General features: G+C 37.4%; 1 protein-coding gene across 4 annotated transcripts in view; it reads left to right on the top strand.

The window, feature by feature from the left end:
- LOC136290773 (poly(rC)-binding protein 3-like) overlaps window positions 1–23,048 on the top strand; it is a 498,211-nt gene that overhangs the window by 196,981 nt on the left and 278,182 nt on the right. For 3 of the 4 annotated variants that reach the window (XM_066185098.1, XM_066185139.1, XM_066185096.1), the window contains exon 3: window positions 1,379–1,435. The gene's annotated coding sequence lies outside the window, so the exon portion shown is untranslated. Of the gene's footprint in view, window positions 1–1,378; window positions 1,436–4,114; window positions 4,225–23,048 lie in introns of all 4 variants that reach the window. The other variant, XM_066185105.1, reaches the window with a different exon arrangement.

The raw sequence follows: 23,048 nt of genomic DNA, 5'->3' as shown, positions 1-23,048 counted from the left end.
GGGTCACCACAAAACAAACAAACCGTGGAAATAATCCCCTGTCTCAACTCTCCCAAACAACTCCATTTTTAAATTTTTTTTTCTGCCTCTTATATCCTAAAATATTGATGGATATCATTCTAGCCTAAGGCAAGAAAAGGGGGCTTGGAGGATATCTTTTGCCATTCAGGCACTGCTGTAGCTCCCTATCAAGTTAATGGAAGTTCTGCCACTCAGTTGAGTAGAAATGGGATTGAGCCTCTGCTTACTGACCCCATTCTGATGCAGTCAAGTTTCCAGCGTCAGTATGACCAACATAAAAACAGGAAGGCCAACATTAATAGATATTGGGGGGGGAACCACCAAAAAAAACAGTTTCAGCTATCATAGGCTAAATGATCCTGACTTGTGTATCTCTTCATAGCTTACTCTGAAAAAAGATTGCTTGTGCTGCTTAAGTGGAGTCAGAAAAAATATAAGTCAGCAATGGTGGATTCATATTTTGTGCTTCGCTTGAGAGGCAGTTAATATAGTACAGAACTTTCAGTTCTGTGCACCAAAAGATGGAGATTGTGTGTTGTATAATTTCAAACTCACATTCGTGTTATATTAGTCATGCTAGTAGAGTTGAAGCTGTTTTCTTTTCAAGAATACTAGCATTATAAATATGTTCTACACACATTTATGAGTGTTGGACACCTCTGATTTCTGCTTGTTTTCTAGCAAGTGCATGCTGATAGGGAGTCTTTTTTGTCTTGCTTTATAGCTCCAGAAATGTCAGCAAAATTCTTCAAGATCTCAGGTGGAGTGAATATACGAGGTCTAAATACTTGGCAGCTATGATTTATAGAGAGCTGATCTTCTAAAAATGCAATGGATATAATGGTACTGTTGGCAGAAAACAGTCCCCTCATCTCCCTGACAGTCCTTACTGTCTCTTTCCATTTCCTTTTTCCATCCCCTTCTTTTGACTTTTCTCTGAGAGAAATAAATACATAGAATGGAGCAAAGATGAAAAGTGGAAGTAAAGGAAGAAAAACATGTCTTGTTTTCTGGTCTTTGCACATTCATTCAAAGGGCATCATAAGAATTGGTGCATACCAATTTTTAACAATCAGTAACCTCTAGGGATTTTTGTACATATTTCTGAGACACTTCTTAAAGCCAAATGCTGGACCCCAATGATCACGGTATAAATGTTAAAATGGTCACTGATTGGGAAATGAAAGTTATCTTTCATATTTGAGCAGAAAGTAAAAAGAAAGTTTTGGGATCCTAAGTTGTCTGGGGTGCTAAGCTTCTTTTCATCCTTCCTAACAGAAATCCATGGTTTGTTAGCATATTCTAAAGAAAGCAATACTTTATCATGAGTGAAAATTTGTTGCTTCATATTCAACAGGTCAAGTTTTCTTTGGATTGAGGTGGACCTGTGGCTCATGGACATCTGATGTGATAGGTAAGTTGAATTTGACCTATCTTATTACATTATTACCACATGACAAATATTGATCTTGATTATGCTAGTGTCAGTGAAATTTATTATCTTTCTTATTTTTGATTTTTACCGGTAGCAGTGGAATTCAAATTTGCCTCTCTTTCCATTTCTCCCAAATGATACTTCAAAAACAAGGTTTAAATTATTATAAATGACCATTTTATTTAGAAACAATATTCATCAGGAGCTATTTAAGAAAAAAAAAAGTAACTTCAATTAAACTTATTTCTTGAAATAAGATGCTACACTATTCCACTGTAAAAAGAGGATATTTGGGCTTAAGAGAAGAGAGTTCAGAAAATCTGGTGTAATTGATGTATAGCCCATTAGATTAATAGGTAAATGTTTGGGTGTAGTAATAATCAACAGCACTAAATTATTTAATGGCTCTGTTTTCTCTTTGGCTGTTTAATCAAGGTGAAGTGTTTAAAAAAGGGACCCAAGCATGTCAATAGTACATAAAAGTAAGAGTAAAGTAAGGGTAGAGTTTTAGAGTGTGCTGTTGGCTGAATTTTATTATTCACGGTAATCATTTAATACTTAGGGCATGCGTCTACAGATCTGTTTGGTCTTATGAAACAGCAGTGTGACCAAGCAGGAGTTTTACTTACCCTGAAGTATGTGAGGCTGCTCCAGTGCTAGAGAAATAGTGAAGAAAATGTGAAAGGATTTGAGTTAAGGTTGTGTAAGGCTCTAGAAAAGATTTGTCACAGGGACATCCACCACGGAAGCAATTCCTTGAAGTGTTTTGGCAATCAGAAGCAGTTAGGCAAATTGTGTCAGTCAAAGAGGTGCACTGTAGAAAAGTGTGTTTAATTGTAGAGTGGAGCTGAAAAAGTTGGAACTGCAACTTAAAGTTGCAGTAGCAATTGCTAGGCATTTAAAAAAAATGGAAATGATAAATAGCTATTAGTTTGCCATCTCTAAAAACCAGTTTAGGAAACTGCTTAATGATGCTGTTTTTCAAGCTGCAAGGTAAGTTTTCTGAAGTAATCTAGACAAGAGATAGATAGATAGATAGATAGATAGATAGATAGATAGATAGATAGATAGATAGATAGATAGATATTCCTGGTAGGATTTTGAGTCCTATTTACAATACATGGTTTTGTCTACACTAACTTTTTTATGGTTAGGATTTAAAATGAAGGTAGGAAAAAAAAAAAGTCTGTGTATTCTCTAGTAGTCTGAATGTAATGATAAATTTCTGAAACTTCAGTGCTCATACTTCATAGTTCTCTTTTTATTAAGTTGTGTGGGAGAGAGTTGCGCTTCTTTCCGCCTGTTTAATTTTGATCACTTCATTCAAGGTATCAAATATGTTTGGAGGGTTTAAATTTCATTTTTCATTCATATTGATACAGACCATCAAAGGCAAACTTGTACCACCAGACTAACACTGGGATGATGAAGTGGCAGTAAATTAAATGCCAGGGAAGGTAAAACATATGATAATATTTTTTGTGCCAGAACAGTTTGCCACTCAGACCTATATCATGCATGGATTAAACAGCTTCTAAAATGTCTGTACATTGTGATTTACTGAGAAATTTGTCTTTTCCTAGATAAAATTAAGTTTCATTTGTGTGCATGTAATACCTTGCAATTTATTATACAGGCAAGCACTTAATGGGGTCTGAGCATGAATGCCTCAAATAAGAAGTGCACTCACACTGCAGGAGTGCTTGAGAGAAATCAGTGTTACACATGTGTATGTAAATGTGATTGAGAACACTGGATCAAATGGATATATTTTTCCAGTGCTATGTTGCCTTTTATCATGGATTGGATAAATCTATTCTTGCTTGTGGAAAGCTGAAGGAAAAATGATGCTGTAGAAATATGTGGATCTCTCCCTCCTGAAGAAAGGGAAGGATTCATATCAGAGAACTCCATGAGCTCACCTTTTCAATAGAGGTTTTCTCCCTGGTGTGTGGGGGTGTGTGTCTGTGTATGAGTATCTGTTATGTAGGAAAAAAGATCAAGGTATTTCACAGATAGATTTTTCTCTTTTAAGGAAAGATCTAAGATCTAAGAGGATAAATTTTTTCCCTCACTGTGACAGGAGCAAGTAGTGTTCAATGGTCTGGAAGGTCTGATCCTAAGGAAATGGAATACAGACTGCACCACAGGTTTAAACCAGAAACAGAGTGACAGAATAACAGTCTGTAACACACATACAGTGTTGTCAAGCCATGAACACCTTGAAAATTTTACATAGTAACATAATTAATGTTCTAAAATCCACCAGGAAAACAGATGTCAGCCAGTAGATTTGAAGTGTATATAGCTCATTATGTGGGGAGGATAGTGAGACTTTTCTTGTTGCAAGAGGAACAGCACTTTGCTGAAAAAGAGAGGCAGACACAAAGGCAACTGTTTCAGGAAATTACATTCCAGCAAGTTGGAAATAAGGAGCTGGGAGGGAAATGGAGAGCCCAAAATTGAGAGGTCAGTGGCAGAGGTTATAGCAGAGGAGCTACAGTGAGAAGCTGATGGGGATGGGAAAGTGAACTAATACACTTAAAAACACCCTTTATTATCCCTGGTTCAGTGCCTTGGGTTTCTCTCATTGCTAGTGCTTAATTACTTGTTGTGATGGCAACACCCCATCTTGATTCATTCTGCTTTAATTATCAGTTGCATGGCTTGAACACGGCAAAAGGACAGAGGAGATGAAATTGGAGTCATAATGGCCGGGTTCAGACAGGTCCTCTAAGGATGGCAGAAGAGAATAAAATCTGCTGAAGGTATTTGGGAAAAGTTGTTTCTCTGTTAGGGAATAATGCCAGTAACTGGTGTGTGGAGAAAATGAAGGAGCACCATCCACATGTAGTTCAAAAGTACAGGAGAGGTAAACTGCGCAGTAAACATGCACTATGTGTATAACTCACCTTTAAAAATTAGTCATCGTATTGCTTTGCTTTTAAATTTATTATTAGAATTATTTATTACCGTGATACCATTATTTATTGTTCAGCAGTCATACATTGGATACTGTCCCCCTCAAAGATGAATTTGGAGTTGAAATAATCGAAAATAAACTTTCAGTGGAGACAGAGCTGAAAATGAAGTTATTTCTGTTCTGACAGTGTTGTTTCTAATAGAGGGTACTGCAACGTGCAGAGGCTCAGAAAGATGTCGTAAAAATTACAACCTGACATTATATGTGCAGGAAATACTGAAGACTGGAAACTGGTTTATTACCCTTTTTTTTTTTTTTTTTTTTTAATGTGCGGGTTGTTTGTTTCAGTTTTAGTTCATGCTAATCTGCTTGGTATCTCATTATCTTTCTCCTTTGGTTTCATGGCTGTCTACCATTTTGTGTTAATGGCTGTTTCTTTATCCAGTCTCATAAGGTCATCACTTGAAAATGGTAACTAAGGGTAGATGTTTACATAAGTTAATATCTTTACATTTAATATAGGCACAATGAAAAACTGAAGATCACTTACTTTCAACAAATTATACTAATAATAATATGAAGTTTTTCGAGACTAAAATATGAAATTCAAAGTCTATTAGATTGGATATCTAATGAGAGTTCATGACAATAATATAATTGGTTTTGTTTAAAAAAAAGACTAAAAGCAGACAAAACAAACAAAAAAATCATGGCCAGTGAGGATTTGACCAGTTAAAGAAAAGCAAAAGCTCTTCTTCATCTCAAAAAATCTTCAGAGCTAGAATTGGCACAAGTATACTCACTGCTGAAAATATCAAGGTACATAGGTCTTAAACAGGTGTTATGTAGTAAACACGTGCTTTAAAAAATGTGTGGGTGGATGGGGAGTGGAAATGGTTGTTGAATTATTCAGGTGGCTTTAAGCAACTACATGAGCAAGCATATGATTTTTATGAGGAATGTCGGTCAGCTCTTGGATGCAAGTGAGGAATTCTAGCCCTGTGAATGATCCACACACTGTTGGCTGGGTTGCAACGGCAGGAAACTCACTGTCGGACCTCAGCTAAGGTCAGGAGCTGTGGTGTCAGCTGTCAGTCCATTTATTGAGCAGAACTGGATAACAGTAAGGCCTCACCAGTAAGTGGATCGCTCTTGTGCTGTAGCATTGGAAAAGAGGAAGAGTGGAGAGCAGAAAGAAAGAGGAAAAGATAAAAAGTGATTCTTTCATGATTGGGTTTGTGCATGAAACTTTTGTGTGTGTTTTCTCAGCAGTTATCTCGTCCTGTGGAGCAACATACTAAATTAGCTGATTGTCAGCCAGGAGGGAGTCCTTGCTATTCTCCCTACTTTGTGGCATCAAACATGGATTTTGGAGCAAGGCTAGGGTTAGATTTTAATAAACAAGTGAAGTTGTCTGTATTTTCTACATTACTTTTGTCTCTCATCATGTTGGCTAGGAGGACATTTTTGACAGTGGCTTTTCTCTGATGTACTCCTCCACACGTCCCTACACATGTAGCAATATTTGTACTATAATGAATTAGCAAGAGATTCTCCATGAAACTTTGGTGTCTGCTCTAGCAGTAATTTTAAAGGGAAGAAATAATATCAAATCTTATAGATTTCATTTCCTACTAAATTCACCGCAGTGCGGGAGAAATCTTCCTGAATGGTGGAAATAGTGTACTTCACCTTTTCTCAGTCCCCACTCTGCTGTCTTGCTACTGTGGTTATTCTGAAGATCCTTTGAGTTTGGCTGGTTGCTTATGCCATGGCTCAGTGAAACAGAAGCTTTCATTCTTGAGACCTTAATGAGACTTAAACATGTGCTGAAATGCCTTTTGCTGAACAATCACGTAAGCATGAGCAGAGATTGTAATATGGCCTTAACTGTTACCATAAAACTTAACTTTGTGTTAAATATTCTGGTTTTGAAAATTGAATACGTTTTAAAAGCTCTAGCATTCATTACACATATATGTCCCATGTATACATCATGAGGAAATGTCATTTTACAAGCTGCTACCACCACTCGATCGTTATCCTTCTTGTGCTCCTTCATTAGTTCATGGTAGGAAAAAAACCTCATGTGCTATGATATTTTAGTGCAATTTGAGAAATCAGAATATGCAAATAGATATATGACTGGTTTTCTGTAACTGCGTTGAAATTTGCTGTCTGCAGCTGGAGAAAAAAACAACTGTGGGAGGATATGTGTTTGAAAATGTGTAATTTCACAGTGTGGCAGATTTGGCATGTAACAGGAGGGTCTTTCCCAGAGGGGTTGTTCTTGTGAATAAGGCTTTCCTTGACCTGCTGCTTCTCTTGAATGCCAACTCACTTTTGCAAACCTCAGAGTAAGGGATGGGGGAACTGGAAGCTCTGGTCCTTCTGAGCTTGTGGCATTTATATTGTGAGACAGTTGAGATTGAGTTCATTTTGCTAAACTGCTCACCCATAATGGATCTGACACAGCGACTTGACAACATATTGGTATCCATTTTGGACAGCATTTGCTGCTCTGCACTCTCCCTGTGAAAGTTTCCAGGAGACCACTGAGATTTACAGTTAGCAACCCCTTCTGTCCCCCTCAGAATACAGCTATCCTTTCCACAGGTTGGGATCACGTGATTATCCTTCTTATAGGCTTAATAGGCAGTCATCTGTTCCAGCCATGGAACCTTTGAATTGGTATCAAGTAATGGAGAGCACCTCTTAATTTGATCCCAATTTTCTCTCGCTCAGCTGGCATAAAGATGGCCCAGCCAAATAATGGAAAAAGTGGTATTTTATGTCAGAAATTCTACTGGTTTTTTTCTCTGGAATAAAAAAATTTGTTTGAGTTTCTGGTTTATTGGTAATTTTCAAAGAGTTTCTGGTCTTTTTCTGATGTAAATATGTGGCAGGGCTGGTGGCAAGGAAAATAATGGTATCTCATAAACAGAAGATCTGACTTTCCTGCCAACTGTGTCTGGGAAACCAAGTTATCTTTCAGAGACTGGAGCTGCTAACAAATGCAGAAATAAATGACTGCTTTTTCATATCCAACCACTAATGCTGAAATTATGTAAGTGTACTTAACTCCAAATTCTGATTCAAAATTGGGTGTCTTATTCTACTGCAGACTTAATTGAATATGAAATATAATTTCAGTCTTTGCGGCACAAGAGGATATTTTGCCCTCTTCCTTTCTCTTCCCCCAACAAGAGAATTTTTTCCAGTTCAAATCACTGAATAAACCTGCAGGAAGACATCCATTTCTAAATATAGTAAACTGAGCTATAGGCATTACCAAGGCCTGGGGAGACAAGTGAAAATGAAACCACTGACTCTTCTCTACTAATTCATCCCCTGGGTCTCTGCTTTCGAGATTTCTTTTTCTTCCTTCCTCTCCTCCTTCTCTGCTTTTCTCCTTCAGCGCTGCTTTTTCCTTAACAATAGTTATATAATGCCGTCCCTCCATTGGGATGCATCCTATATAGTACAGCTTATATATGTATTAGTAGATCTGTTCAAATCCATATCCTTTCAGTTCACTTTAGAGCCTTTTTCCAAGCTTGAGTTCAAACAAGCAGTGGTTTTTCCAGAGAGGGCCAGCTCTCACAGCAATGACCTGGTTCCAGGTCAGTGCATGGAATTTAGGTTTAATAGCATGTCCTAGTATTTTCCTTCTTCGACCTACACAGCCCTATCTCTAATAAGATGGCATCTAAACTGCTCCTTTTGTGTTTCCTGAGGCAGATAGAAATAATAACACTGGTCAAAGGGTAATGCTCAAAGGCACGTTTCTTTTAAAAACAGACAGAAGTTCAATGAATTCTGCCACCAAAGTGTAGCAGTTAAAGCTAACTATCAAGAGAGAGCGAAGCTCACTTCATTCTCAACAAGGTCTATTTAGCAAAGCTGATCTTTTTCATTGGTGTAACTTACTGGAATAAATAAATTAATTAATTCCATCTCTGGTGCTTCTTAGTGGCATGTTTTTTTTTTTTGCAGCACTCTCTCCTAGAGCCACCTGTGGCTGGCTGTTGGTCTTCCATTACCTCCCCTTGAAAATGCATGTGAGAGACAGCCAGAGCACTTGACAAATCCACTGCTCTTCAGAGAACTTTCCAGCACTTCCAGTGTGCATGTTAATTGTAAAAGCTGAAATGAAATACCTTGGGCTGCACTGACCTCATCATCTGTTTTTTAAATAGCATCTCCATCCCATAAATCCTCTTAGAGATAAATTAAAAATGCCTGTAGAAGAGATATAGCCTGAATGTAATAATTAAGCAGGTGCTAAGAAGCAGACTATTATTCATATATCTGGGTTTTGTAGGATAAAAAAATTTCTAAAACGTTATTACTGCTTGAAGAGAGACTTGACCGATCACCATCTCCAGATGCCAAAGCACAGGATTGAGTAATTGGAGAAAAATCTTCTAAAAGGGGCCAACCATCGTCGGAGCAGAAGTTTCCTTCTAATCAAATCAGTTTTAGGAGTAGCTTCTTCCTTGCTAGGTAGTACTAATTACATTTTTTTTGTCTGAATGCTGAATGAACTCTGAAGGGACAAAAACCTTTTTTGAGTAAAAGGTGTAGGTGAAAACAGCATTGCTGCTATACCAGTGCCTTTTAAAATCAATTTTTAGTTATGCCTAGAGGATGAGAGCTATTTAATCACAAGCCTGTGGTTAAGCAGTGGTGCATCAGAGACTGTTGTTCACAGATCATTCAAACTGAAGATTATCAGCTGAGCCCAACCTTGCAAATGAACAAGTGTGCAAAAATTCTGATACCATTTTTAAAATAAAAAGTGGAAGTAAAACTAGGACATTTACGTAGTGTGGCAGTAAATTCAGATATTTAGCAAGCAGCTTCTGTAGTAAGTTTGCTATTTTCTGCATAGGGAAAGTAGTCAACTGGGATTTTTATTTTGTTTGGGTTTTTATTTTTTTCACTTTCTAAACTGCTTCTCATGAAATTATGATCACTTCCAATTTGGAAGCAGAAATACCACACAGGGAATAAAAAGCCTCAGCTGCTTTTTCCAAATGAAATAGCTGTGTCTAAAAGGACTGTGCCTAGACAGCTTCCAGAGGGTTGCAGAGCTGGCTCTGTGTGTGCTGTGCTGGAGAGGGAAGAGCCTGGAGCCTGGGTAACATGGGGTTTCCTGAAAAGTCAGTGGCTGGAGAGATTTCAAATGCTTAATTGTCTTCAGAATAAAACGTTTGTTGATAAATTAGGGATTGATAAATATTGCTTTAAACCTGTGTGTGAAATCATGACAACATCACTGCAGAAGGGCCTGTCTGATGACTGTGATTGCTCTATCACCCATCAGCCACATGTCCCAGCTGCTGGATTAGGAGCAATTTGGGGCAGATAAAACGTGTGCTGTTGTGTTTTGTGCTGTGGCTGGCACAATGAGGCCCCACTGCTTACCTGGCTCTTCTGGGCGCTGTCAGTCTGGGAGCATTATAACAGCTTGGAAATTTGTAAAATGCACAGACAAGATGTTCAGATAAAAAGGGTCCTGGAGCAGTGTGAAATTGAAAAAGCTTTTGAGAGATTTCCCAGTTAAACATTTGCTACTCTTCTGTGTTCTTTCGCTACTCTCCTGTGATGTTTCCTCTTCCCAAAAATGTACTTTCTCATAAAAATAAAAAAGTAGGCATTTCTTTCATTCTGTAAAGAATAAACATGAATGCAAAGTCACAGTCAGGCCTCATTCAAGGTAGATACTTTTCCCCCTTCCAATTTTCACACTGTTGGAGACACAATTTTAATTTATTATTATGCAATGTGTTAAAATCAACAAAAGAGAAACACCCTTGAGCATTTTTTGATTTAAAAAATATATTCTTTCAAATACATATTCATTTTTTCCTGTATCCAGTTATGGCATTCTCCATTTTATGAGTGGAGTCTCAAACACTCTAAAAGCTTTTTTTTTTTCTTTTCTATGAAAATAAGAGGTGAAAATTCCAAGATGGAATATTGTTTAAATAGTCCAATATTTCTTTTGAATCTTGAAATATTTAAGATTGTCATCAGTATGTTAATGAATCTTTTCCTTTTGAAAATATTTCCTTTATTTACAAAACAAGAACTCACTATTTTTTTATTGTTGGGATTAGCTTTCATAAAAAATATATAAAAAAATTAAAGCACGAGAACAGTATAACTGTTTCCTTGTTGTCAGGAGTTTACAGTTTATCAGTCTCTTGAATTTTCAATGTAGTAGTTTTCTCCACTGATCTCCTAGTGCAAATCTGTGAGACAACAATTAGAAATATTTTCAGTATTTTCCTTGTAGAATGTCTACATGTTGATGCCTGTCTTTCCCGTATGTACCTCTCCAGTTGCCTGAGCATTTGAATCAGAACTAAGTCTTTTAACTCCCCCGTAGTGTCACCCATTAACTTGCGTGGGACCACAGCAGCACTCTTGAAGAACCTTCTTTTTTCAGTGACTGGCAATGCAGCAGTATAGAGATTTGAAAGAGACTGAGCGCACCAATAAATTTGATTTGCAGGAGAAACAAATTTGGAGTAAAGCTTGATGAAATTGAGTGGTTGACAGCAGTTATTTGATTTCCTTAATTAAATCCCTGACATTTTTGGGTAAGGATGATGCAGGAAGCATAAGTCAAACCTAACTGCTTGTAGCACTCACCTAAGACATTATTATACAGTGGGGAAAGAACATAACTTCCTTCCTTCCTTCCTTCCTTCCTTCCTTCCTTCCTTCCTTCCTTCCGTCCGTCCGTCCGTCCGTCCGTCCGTCCGTCCGTAGGAACATCCGTGTCCTTTTTTCTGACTTGTACCTACCTGCCGGGGATCACTTGATCATATCTGAGAATGATCAGTGTAGGGCAAACAACAGTTGCCTATCTGAAGAAGGGTTGTATTGCATCTTAACTGTAGTTAAATGTATGCTTGTCTTTAGCAGGAACATTTCTCTTAGCTCTAGTTGTCTCCCACATGTACTTCAAAGGCTGGAGATACTGCAGTGTGTGGCATGGGTTTTTTTCCTTTGAAGGTCTATGGAGCTGTTCTAAGAAAGAAAAAAACCACAAGCAATATTTAGGTATATCAATTATTTCAATACATTGAAAACATTTTTAAAGCCTGCCTTTCACAGTCAGTGATGTTTTGTATACTCCAAAATTGTTAGCAGAACTGAATGTGAGCATTTTTTTTGAAGTGATGGAGAGGTTGAGTACCCTCTTTTCTTTGCATTCCAAAAGACTACGTTGCTTTTAATTAGCTGTAGTCTTTTTGCTAAGTAGAGTGAAATTTCCCAGCTGTGTAGGAGACGTGGGCCAGCAGAAGGTCTTGGAAGCTGGAAGCACTGAGACTGTTTCCAACAAAAGCATTCATGAGCCAATCTCATGTTGTGAGTAAAACAGCAGTGAAGTGGTTAGCTCTGTTTGCAGATCTGGACTGCAACCACATCTTTCTCTGGCCAAAATGTGCTGTTTCTGGCTTTTAAACTTAACTGTAATAAAACATTATTATTGAGAATTTTCATATTTCCCAGTGCAATTACACACTGTGATCTGAGCAGCAGTGCCACTCCTGTATTTACGAGAAATATCAGCTAGTGTTTTCACTTGATCTTTCCCTGATGCTTGCTTGGCAGGTTAATTTGGGTCTTTCTCTAAAATTATTCATGGAAGATCAAATGGCAAAATCAGTGAGGCCCCTTCTGCAAGCTGATGGTCTTTTAGTGTGTGCATCAATTACTTTTTCTGCTCTGTTGCATAGTTGTGCTAGAGCTGCATTCAGACTGAGACGACACGGTCTCCTCGTGCTTACAGCTGATTTTACTCTGTGTTGTAACTCATGCATAAGTGGACTGCATGTTTAACTTCTCAGTTCCTTTTTGCTATCTAGGACTTCCACGAGCTGGAAAAATGAGCAGAGAGTGATACAGCTTTTAAATTTAACTTCTGAATTATGATTGGATTTTGTCTCCTTTTTTTTTTTTTTTTTTGTTGAGCTTAGTTGATTCATCTCCTCAAAATAGCCACACGCAGTTATTTAGCACTTCTGCACAGAAAGAGATGCCTCTTTAGTACTAGTTGATTTTAACAACTTTAATATCCTTCTTAACACCTAAAGCACATAGATTGAATGCTCAGGGGTTTTTTTTAATATTGTATTTAATATATGATCCTGCAGTAAAAGAAAGGTACACTATTCTGATGATTTAATAGCTCCATGAGCATTACAAATGTTATTTTAATTTACCCTCTGCTTATCTACTTATGCAGGATTAAATACTCTTTCACTTTAAGCAAATCACTGGAAAATGTTTTTCTCCATTTTTCCTGGTTTTCTTAGTTATAAAAGCACTGTAATCCTAAAAAAAAAGTGTGGTTTTCTTACTCTACAGTTTGAGTGGCAGAAATCAGGTGCTGGCATGTCAAAGACAAATCATTCTTCTATATATGTGTTATCAGAATGATTAGTTCTCTAGTTCTTTTATGTCTTCAAACCTTAATTCTTTTTTTGCTACATTTGTTAAAGTATTAAAATGAGTACTTTAAGTGTGGATTGCACAGGACTGGCCAGCTGGGCTAATTGGACCAAATTATTAAGGGCAGTGAGAGCTAATTCTTGTGGCAAAAAGGTTTAGGAAAACTTAACCTTATAGAGTGATCTTCCTGAAAAATAACATATGAAATTTGAGATTTAAGTAATTTTTAAAAATCATATTTGGAACCAACCTAGAGTACGCATATTGCATTAATGGTACTGAAATTAGCCATTAGCATTTAGACAGTAGGTCTTGGAACAATGCTGTATATCGCTTCTTGAAATTTTCTCTTCAAACTAAGTAACAGTAACAAAATTGAGCACCGATAAGAAAGAATAATAAACAGAAAATATCTTATGGTGCTGCATGTCTGCTTGCAAATGTGGTGTGGTGTGTTCATGTATGAAGGTTGCATGCTGGTCTGGATTTCTTTCTCTAAAGAGAAAGATGGAAATTATAAAAGGCAAAAAGGCCAACAGTTAATAGTACAACACAACTTCCATTTATGAGGAGATGAACTGACAGATTTCACATTACGAGAAACATATCTGAACAATATCCCAGAGAGAATGCAGACAGTTTATTCCGTTTCTCATGGCACAAGGAATCAGGGTATCAAACACAATTTTTCAACCTGAAAGATTTCAAAAAATTTTAGAACTGTTGGACATTCTTTTACAAAACCAGGCTGTGAAATCATTTCATGAATTCTTGGCAAAAGCCCCCTGAAGCACTATCAGAGCAAAAGTATAGACACAGACTTTGACTTGCTAAGTCCCTTGGCTGTTGAGGAAATATTGCTGCCATTCTCTCCCTTATTTACTCTTTCCTTAGGCATCTGTTGCTTATAGTGGTAGCCAGAGCCAGAGTAGTGAAAAATAGACATTGCATCTGACTGACTTTTTCCTACCAATATCATGCACCCCTGCACGTATAAGTGTTTTAAAATAAAAATATTTTTTAAGGGCTGTTTGCAGTGCTTATATGCTTGATTTAGTAAATGAAGGGAACTGCTTTTTGTTTAAAATATAGTATCTGTATATGTTTCCTGAAAAATTACTAAAATCAGAAGTACACTGAAAGTGTATGTCCAGACAGAATTTATATGTTATTGGCTAGGGAATACCTGTTATTAGTCCACCAGTCTAGGTGCTGATTTTCTTTATTATCAGCTTCACTATCCTAGTTTTACCTTTTGAGCACACAGGGACCAGCAGTTCTGATGAACAGGGTCAAATTGCATGGGGTACAGTAGGAGCTCATTCTCATTCAGGTTGCACAGAACTGCAATTGCTATCCTTTCTGAGAGAAACAATAACGTTTTACAAGACTGATTTTTAATTGCATCCCTTACTTGGGTGCAGAACAATCTTCGGAGGATGCTATTTCCCTTCTTAAAATGAAAAAAAGAAGCAGTGCAAAATGATCATGTTCAAGGTAGAAGCAGTGTATGTTTGGAACTTGCTTGTTGGCCTATCTTCCTTGTTTATTTTTAACTGAAGAAATACTGTGTCTGAGACAACCTTGTAAGAAAACAGTGGGTTTTAAAGAGATCTTTCAGTATTAGAGAAAAGGATTTTTTTTTTTAATTCTAGTTCTACAAAGCAAACTATCACGATTATGGTTTCATAACTTCAAAATGAGGTAACTGAAGTTTTATTCTTTTTGGTGAGCTCTTGGATAAATAAATTGCATATATCATATAATTATATTTTATTTCATTAGTAGTACAACTACAGTACACTTAGTATTAATAAAAAACTGAATGAGTGTGACGGCTTGAAAGCAAAAGTACTTCTAATTCACTGGGATTGTGTTTCATTATATAGCTTGAACGGAGATCCATGAGCTACTACTAAAGCCTAAATGAAAAAAAGCATGTTTATTGTCAATTAGTTTGAATTTGCAGAGCTTCTGCTGTAGAATTTTTAAATGTTTCCAATCTCAAAATGGTTGGAAAAAATGATTGAGTTTGGGCACCTTCTGTCTTCAGTTGTTTTTTGCCAATAAGGGACAGTGTTAGACAAGGGGTCGCAAAAAGCTCTCTGTTCTTGTGTGCATCCACGCCCATTTTGGAGCCGGTGGGGTACAGTGCCAGCAAGTCACATATGGCATTACTGATTCCTTGTTTTGAAATAATTTACTACTAATCAGGGATATTTCCAGTGCATGACCCGACTTGACATTGGAGAAGTAAATACAATAAAATTTTGTGTGGTGTGGGTCCCCTACACTGGAGTGCAGGTGTGGATTGACAGCTCCTAGTGAAAGATGTTGCAACTGAGAGGCAGTAGATCATTGAGCTCTGCTGTGGGTGCTGATATCTAGTGAATTTGCTGAAGACCTGCCCCAACTACTCTCGGTGACTAGGATTTGTTCCTTGCATTCCAGTCACGTACACATGCTATTCAGAAATTAACTTTCTTCCTTTAGCTGATTGTTTTCAGGATGCAAGACAGTGGGTTGGTTGTATCTTTTATTTCGTCCAATCAGCCTTGGTCTACTTGGAGTTAAGTTCTGCATGGTGCAGCAGAAGGAAAAATTTTTCTCTAGCTATCCACAAATGACTTGTTGTCCTGTGGGTGTTTACTGACTTGGAAAGTTCTCAGATGGTATTTGAGTTGAAAGCTGGAGGTGGCTCCAGCAGTTTTGTTCCATTGCACTGGTAAAAACCCTAAATATTTTTTTGGTTTGAGAGGAAAAGGAAAGAAACACAGAATTTATGGTAGTGATTATTCTTCTCTGAAAATTCAGCTTATGGCTGGAAGATTATTTAGTGGCTTATCCCAAGTGGAATAACTGCAGTGGAAGACAGAAAAGCAAGTAGAATATTGATCAAACCAAAGCAGCCTCGAAGGTACTGTTTCATAAAAATTTCTTGTCTGAGAAAAAATGTTTGGATATTTCCCCCTGGAAGGTGTCAAGGGACAGAGAAAAAGGTCGTTGGTTAATGTTTTTTCTTTCCTTTGGAAAATATTTTTGATAGGAAACTGAAACATATTTTGAAGGAACTCCCAGCTAAATTTGATAACTGATGTGTGAGGACAGTAGTTCAAAACTGTGTCCCTCTCTGTCCAGATATTTGAGGCTTTCAATTTAGAATCATATAATAGTTTGGGTTGAAAGGGCCTACAAAGGTCATCTAGTCCAACCCCTGTGCAGTGACCAAGATCATCTTCAACTAAATCAGAAGGTGCTCAGAGCTCCTTCCGGTCTGATCTTTGTTTCCAGGGAAACTACTCCTCTCTGGGCCACCTGTTCTGGTGTCTCACCATTCTCCTTGTAAAAAAACTTCTTCCTTATAACTAATTAAATGGATCTAATTTGGTACATTTAAGTCTGAAGGCTAAAGTCAGAAGTTCTGAAGGATACCATAAGAATTGTCTTTATAAAACTTTAGTTCAAAAAATGTAAATGCTTGCAACAGTTTGAAAAATACCAACTTCTAACTCTTACAGGAGACAAATGCCTCCTAAGCAGTTTTGTCAATGCTCTCGTACTTTTTTGGCTTTCATTTCTCAGAGACAGTCATATTTGTAAGCCTGATAATGCTACAGCTTATGTGGTGATATGAATTACTCATTCTATAAATTTATGCAGCATAGGAAAAACATGGACACCTGATCCTGACTATAGTATTCAGTCCAAAATGGTTCCCCTTAGTTGTGTTTATAAGGACTGGTATAAGCCTATAAACCTCCTTGCAGGTTACAAACTCCCTGTTTCTGTCTGTGGTGTGGTATGAAGAGATGAAAGCACAGTACTGTCTGGCCACTAGGTTATACTGCAATGCACATTATTAATTTTAAATAAGAGATGAATGTGTAGCTAACATTTTCCCAGTTCTGCCCTTTGTTGTGTTAAATGGATGAGGTCAGCTCTCCCTGCTGAGGCAAGCTCCTTGGAAAATTAGAATGCTGTTGCCCAGGTAAGGAAGAAAGAAGAGTATCAGAACTCTGTTCCTGTTCTGCAGAATACTAACAGAGAAAACATAGTATGCCATTACAGTAAGACTTTGTGGCTGATGCTCAGAAAACCAAAGTAGGTTGAAAATTACACAGATGCAACCTGAGAGTCTTACTTTTTAAAAGCAGGACTATCTGAGAGTCTGTTGAGTGTAGCAGACTTAGAAAGGAAGCAGCAACAAAAACAAAACAAATAGGCAGTTGTTATGATTCTAACAAAGGCTACATTTGATATTTCACCTGTTGTTTAAGCACAGAATAAATAAGTATATGGAAATTTAATTTACTTCATAGTACTGGTTCTCAACATATCAGGTTTTGTGTCTGAATTTTATAATCCATCAGTAACCTAAGTGCTGTAAGAGACCATTAAAAATCTTAAAAGTTTTTAATAGTCACCAGATAGTATGATCTGTACTTACTGCAAATATTCAATGTAATTAAAATCAAAGGCATTTTTTGGAAACATGAGGCGTTAGCAAAAATACAAGTTCTGAAAGCTGTTACTATTTTTTCTCTCTGTTAAATTCTTATCTAAGGATAGACAATATAATTTAATGAAATTCCTCTGATATTTGAAACTGGAGGTGTAATGGCTTTTACATCTAATTCCAGTTTTTCACTGTGGTATGCAGCATCCAGAAAAGAATTTCTGCAAGCTTAGAAATTGTAGTAGTAATCTCCTATAATTTGGTTTCCTTCTGATTGCTCTTATTGGAATATCTGTACATTTTCAGGAAGGATTTAATATGATGGAAGCAATCCTCCTACCAAACTTAATTAATCAGTCCTTTAGGTGACTAATTAGACATGCTGAATTTTCAGTGAGGTGTATTGTTTCACTCTAGGTCTTCACGCCTATCTTACCCAGCTGATATCTGTAAACTGAAAAGGATGTTGCTACAGTGCATGGTTCCTAATAAAATTCAAATTAAATAACCACCTCAATTATAGATTAAAAACTCAGGTTCAACAGTTATCCAAAGAGCTTCATTGAAAACCTACAGTCGTGTAACTACTCCTTTCTCTTTCTGTCTGAATTTATAGCTCTCTCACACAGACATAATTGAGATTTAGTTTAAATGGTGCCCTAAGTTGTTTCCATTATCTCAGCCTGGAGCAACCTGTGTCTATTTCTGGAATATGATTTCATTATTCTTGAACTGTGTTACCTGCAGCATGCACTATCTTTTCTGCACTGAGCATTTTCCGGGAAAAGCTCTTTCGGTTCCTGTTAGTGCTTAGACATTTGAGTCAGGTAAATGTGGAAGGAGAAGGACTGTGTCTGATGTATTCATTCCAGTTATGGTAATTGTCTTTGAAGAACATTCTTATTTATTCACAGATTATACCATGTTTTTGTGGTGTCCAATCTAATATTAATATCTAATATATCACAGAATTATACTGTATTGTGTAGATTAAGATGGGTACTGGCGTTGGGTGGAAGAAGGATTGGCTGAAAGATTTCATACTCCTGAGTCACTGTCACTACAAGAATACCTATTTTCTGGGATGAAATTTCTGGTGAAAAGGTTTGAGTTTTCAGAGACTTGATCAAAAAACCAGGGAAATTCCTTTCTCACAAAGGCATTTCATTTTTCTTGTCAAATACTCTTGTGTCTTATATGATTTCCCCTTTTGTGATTCAAGCTCATTTTGATTTGCTGCTGTTATCTGGAAAGTCAGGTTTCTATAAAATAATGGGAATTCTTTCTCCATGCTTATCCAAAAATGCATCTGTTTGAAGGCTGCAACTATGCAAGAACTCTGGACTGAAGCCTTTGGATTAAGGGCTAATCTGTGCGACAGAAGAAGTAAGAGTAAACAACATATTAGGATGATGGATTATTCACATAATAACCACCTGAAATCAAGGAGTTTAATTCTAGTAAAACTTCTGAATTGTGGTTTTCCTTTGTATTTTGTGTCATAATGTTTTGAGAATTTGTAGGTACAGCTGAAGTGCTAGATATGCGCTACTGACAATGCGCCTAATGGAAAAGATATGTACTGACTTCTGGGTGCTTTCAGAAGAGAATTTTTCCTTGGATTTCAGTGGAGGCACAATGCTAGCAGTGCCTTTAGACTGGAAAAAAAAAATCAACTTATTGATCCACAGTGCAAGCATAGAATTCTGTAGTTTGGGTTGGAAGGCACTTTTAAAGGTCATGTAGTCCAGCCCTGCTGCTATGGACATGGACATATTTAACTAGACCAGGTTTCTCAGAGCTCCCATCCAACCTGTCCTTGAAGACTTCCAGGGATGGGGCATCCACAACCTCTCTAGGCAACCTATTCTGGTGTCTCACTACACTTATAATAAAGAATTTCTTCATAATATCCAATCTAAACCTACCCTCCTTTAGTATCATTCCCCCTTGTCCTGTCACTTCCTGCCTTTATGAAAAACCCATCTCCAGCTCACTTGTAGGCCCCATTAGGTACTGGAAGGTGTTGTAAGGTCTCTCCAGAGCTGGCTGTTCTCCAGGGTCAACAAACTCTCAGCCTTTCCTCATGGAAGAGGTATTCCATCCCCTCAGCCTCCGTTGTGGCCCCGTTCTGGGCTTGCACTGACAGGTTCATGTCAGATTATTCAGATTAGCTCAGCTGGGTAGAGCATGGTGTTAATAACACCAAGATCATGGGTTTGATCCCCATGTGGGCTATTCACATAAGAGCTGAACTCGATGATCCTTGTGGGCCCCTTAAAACTCAGAATATTTTGTGATTCTATGTCCGTCCTATGCTGAGGACCCCAGAGCTGCAGGAAATTCTCCAGGTGGGACCTCATGGGTGTGGAGTGGAGGGGTATCCAAGGGATTGCTAAAGCTTTGGCCCTACTGATCAAAGGTGAAGTGCTGAGGCTGGAGCAGCTTCTGAGGCTGAGACCAAGCTCAGGAGAATGCAAATTAAGAAAAGACTGAAGGGCTAATTTGATGTTCTGTCTGTGGCTGGTGTCTCGAGTCTCTGTAGGAACAGGAGTAAGAAAGGAGGGGATTAGAGCTATCTATCAACGGGATAGTACAGTTAATTGGAAATTAATTTACAGGCAGTGCTAGCAGTCCATCAGTGCTGCCATCTGCATAAGTGAGAGGCCAGATCATTCAAGGCAGAGAGAATTACTTATCCTGGGGCCAGAAGGCAAGAGTGCAAATGTGAAACTAGTCCTCTATCTTTCCTAGGAGGGCAATCCTACAGAAGCTATAGATTTTTCCAAGTGTCCCTGGAATTTCAGATCTGATCACATCCACTGGTAGTTCCTCCTTCCTCTTCCACTTCAGAGAAGGTTGGGCAAAGAAGCGTGTGGCATCAGGAGGGGTCAAGAGGCAAGGGCATGGCCTGCACTGTAGAGTTGTTGCTGTTGGTTTTTCCAAATACAAATTGTCCAGGGGAAGGGGACTTTCCCATGGAGCCAGAAAGATTTAAGAGCTGGTGGAGTTCCCAGTGCTAACACAGAAACTGGTGTTTTATTGAGTGACTGTGTGATTTCCAAAACCCTTTAAGCTTAAGATGTGAAACCTCTTAAGCTACCCAGCATGATGTGCTGTTTTTAAAGATTTATTAGCTTTTCAAAGTTTCCATGCTTTCTCCTCTATGAATCCTTAAGGATTTTGAAAGAGCAAAATGAGCACAACTCAAGTGGACAAGCAAAGCTATTTGCCTTACCACCAAAGAAACAGAAGTGATGGTTGTGCCTGAAATAACTGAATCTGGAATTCTGTCATCTGAGAAACTTATGTTTGTAACTTCCCTTTATGTTCATGGTGTCTTTCATGAGAATGTGGATAGCCTTGTATTTGGTGTCTAGTCTCAAGCTGCTTGCCACATATATGGCTCTGGGGTTAAGCAGTAAGAATTTTCCTGTTTATAGGGAGGCAAGTAGAGCCCTGGTACCTTCTCACATGTTGTATTTACTTCACTGGTTGGTTTGAACCACGATGTAACATCAAAGGCCCAGTTTCAGTAGGCTGCTCAGCTACGTCCCCATGAACTACTGACCATGAAGGCAGTATCAAATTAACACTAAGCATGCACACATGTACTTTGCTAAATCAGACTGATTAAGAGCTGTGTGGGGTGATCAGATATATTAAGGTTGAATTCCTTCTAATTCACTTTCAAATTACAGGGTTTTTTGTTGTTCACTGAAAATTATTGCTCTTTTTTTACCAGGCTTCTGTTTATTGCACAGATTTTTTTGTTGTTTATTATTGTTATTATTTACTTAGCTTACTAGGATGTAGAAAGGGTTATTTGGGGTTATGGCAAAGAAAAATAATTACTCTAAATGTGGGAAAATATTCTCTTTCCCTGATACATTTGAAATGTAATTTTGTTTGGCAATTAGAAACTATGAGAGACTAACTGGCTGGGTATATCAGGTTATAGCCATGATCAGGCAGAGTGCACTTTAATTAATCTGATTACTGTACATTTTGTGGTACTCTACAACTGTTTAGATTCCCTTTCATTTATTAAGAATAAACTTCTTTTTTACCTAGGGATGATTGCATGATGCAAAATTATTAATGGTTAGTCATAAGAAACTAATCAAGTTAGAGACAACATGAAGTGAGGGAATGAGCAGTGAAGCAGCAGCTAAGTTCTTATATTAATTTGATACATGGTCTTGGAAAAAATCACTTACTGCTCATCATAGTCTCTTGATTTTCCTTTAGCTAAAGAAGGAATATTAATATTCATCTCCCTACTTTACCAGTTTGAGGAGAATTAGCAGATGCAAATGTTTATAGATAAAATGTTAGTGCTTCAAAAATGTAAATTTTGTTGTATCAAATTTTTATATATGTATAGATATATGTGTGTGCATCTAAATAACTAATAATGAAATAATGATAATGCTATTTCTATCTGTAGTTGCCAATTCAACAAATAGGAAGGAACATTATCTATTATCTACCTAACTGGCTTCTATCACCAACAGCAGAACTAAGGAGAACTTCAAGGAGAATCAATTGTTTTTTCCGGCCTTAGGTATACGTGTAATTCGAAATTTTATTTGCTCTTATCTGCTCACTGATTTATTTAGATTGGAAAAAAGTCATGTCTATTGAAATATTGTTGTTTTGATTTTATTTTTTTAAGTAGTTTGCTTAAGATGACACAGTCCAGAAGGAGTTAAGGACCAGAATTTATTTCTTCTGGAATCCTCACTTATTCCATATAATTGCAAAGCTCTGTGAGTGTTAAATAACTTCAGTTCACCTATAGTGTAAGCTTATTTAAATTAAAGGCTCAATATAAAGTTTTGGAGGTAAATTTTGGGCAACTGACAAAATAATAAGGAAATACCTGCCTTGAACAGTGCCTAGACCATTTGACTAAGTTCCAAACAGCAGTGTTTGCAATATTTTTAGTATAGTGCAATTAAAAACTGAGTTTAGTATCCTATTTTGAAATAATGGTAATGCTCTGAAAAAAATTGTTTATGTTCTATCTCTCAGAAAAGGAGTTGTACATGGGGAAACAAACAAACAAATAAAACAAAACTGAACAAAGCAAGCCAAAAAAACCACCAAACCAAACATATTCCAGGACTATTTTAGGCCCTGTTTTCTTACAGTTTTTAAATTTCTGAGCTTTGCCAGCTTACTGTGTATGCATTTGAAAATACAGGTTTATCACCTCAATAAAATTTTGTCGATTATAAACTTTTCCTTGCTTCTCCTTCTGCATTATGTAGTTTAAATTTGTATTGTATGCACTCAAAATATTGATTTGGTGAAAATTACTGCATTTGGCATCCATTTCTTACCTCACAATTTACCACTCCACTAACTTTGAGTTTGAAACTTCTTCCACAGTCTTTAATGCATTGTGGCTTTATCTAATAGTTCAATTGTTAGATGTAGAAAAAGCACAAAGCTGTCCCATTTTAGAAGACTCAACAGGAGGGTGACAGGTCAGAACATATTGAATATCAGTCACAGCAGCTGTTTGTAGATTTACTAAGGTCTTCTTCCAGTGTCATCCCTTGGGCTGAGCCTTCCTTAGCAGAGGAATGCACTAGACAATTGTGGAGCACATATTTTTGTTTATAGAATCATTTAGCTTGGAAAAGACCCTTAAGGTTCAATCATTAACCTAACACTGCCAAGTTCACCACTATGGACCATGTCCCAGAAGTGCCACATCTACATGTCCTTTA

This window comes from Chamaea fasciata, unplaced genomic scaffold, assembly GCF_029207755.1.
Source record: "Chamaea fasciata isolate MVZ Bird 193981 ecotype frontalis unplaced genomic scaffold, bChaFas1.0.hap1 SCAF_1, whole genome shotgun sequence".
Lineage (NCBI taxonomy): Eukaryota > Metazoa > Chordata > Aves > Passeriformes > Sylviidae > Chamaea > Chamaea fasciata.
Note: the sequence above shows the minus strand (reverse complement) of the source record. Positions and strands in the feature narration are given on the sequence as shown.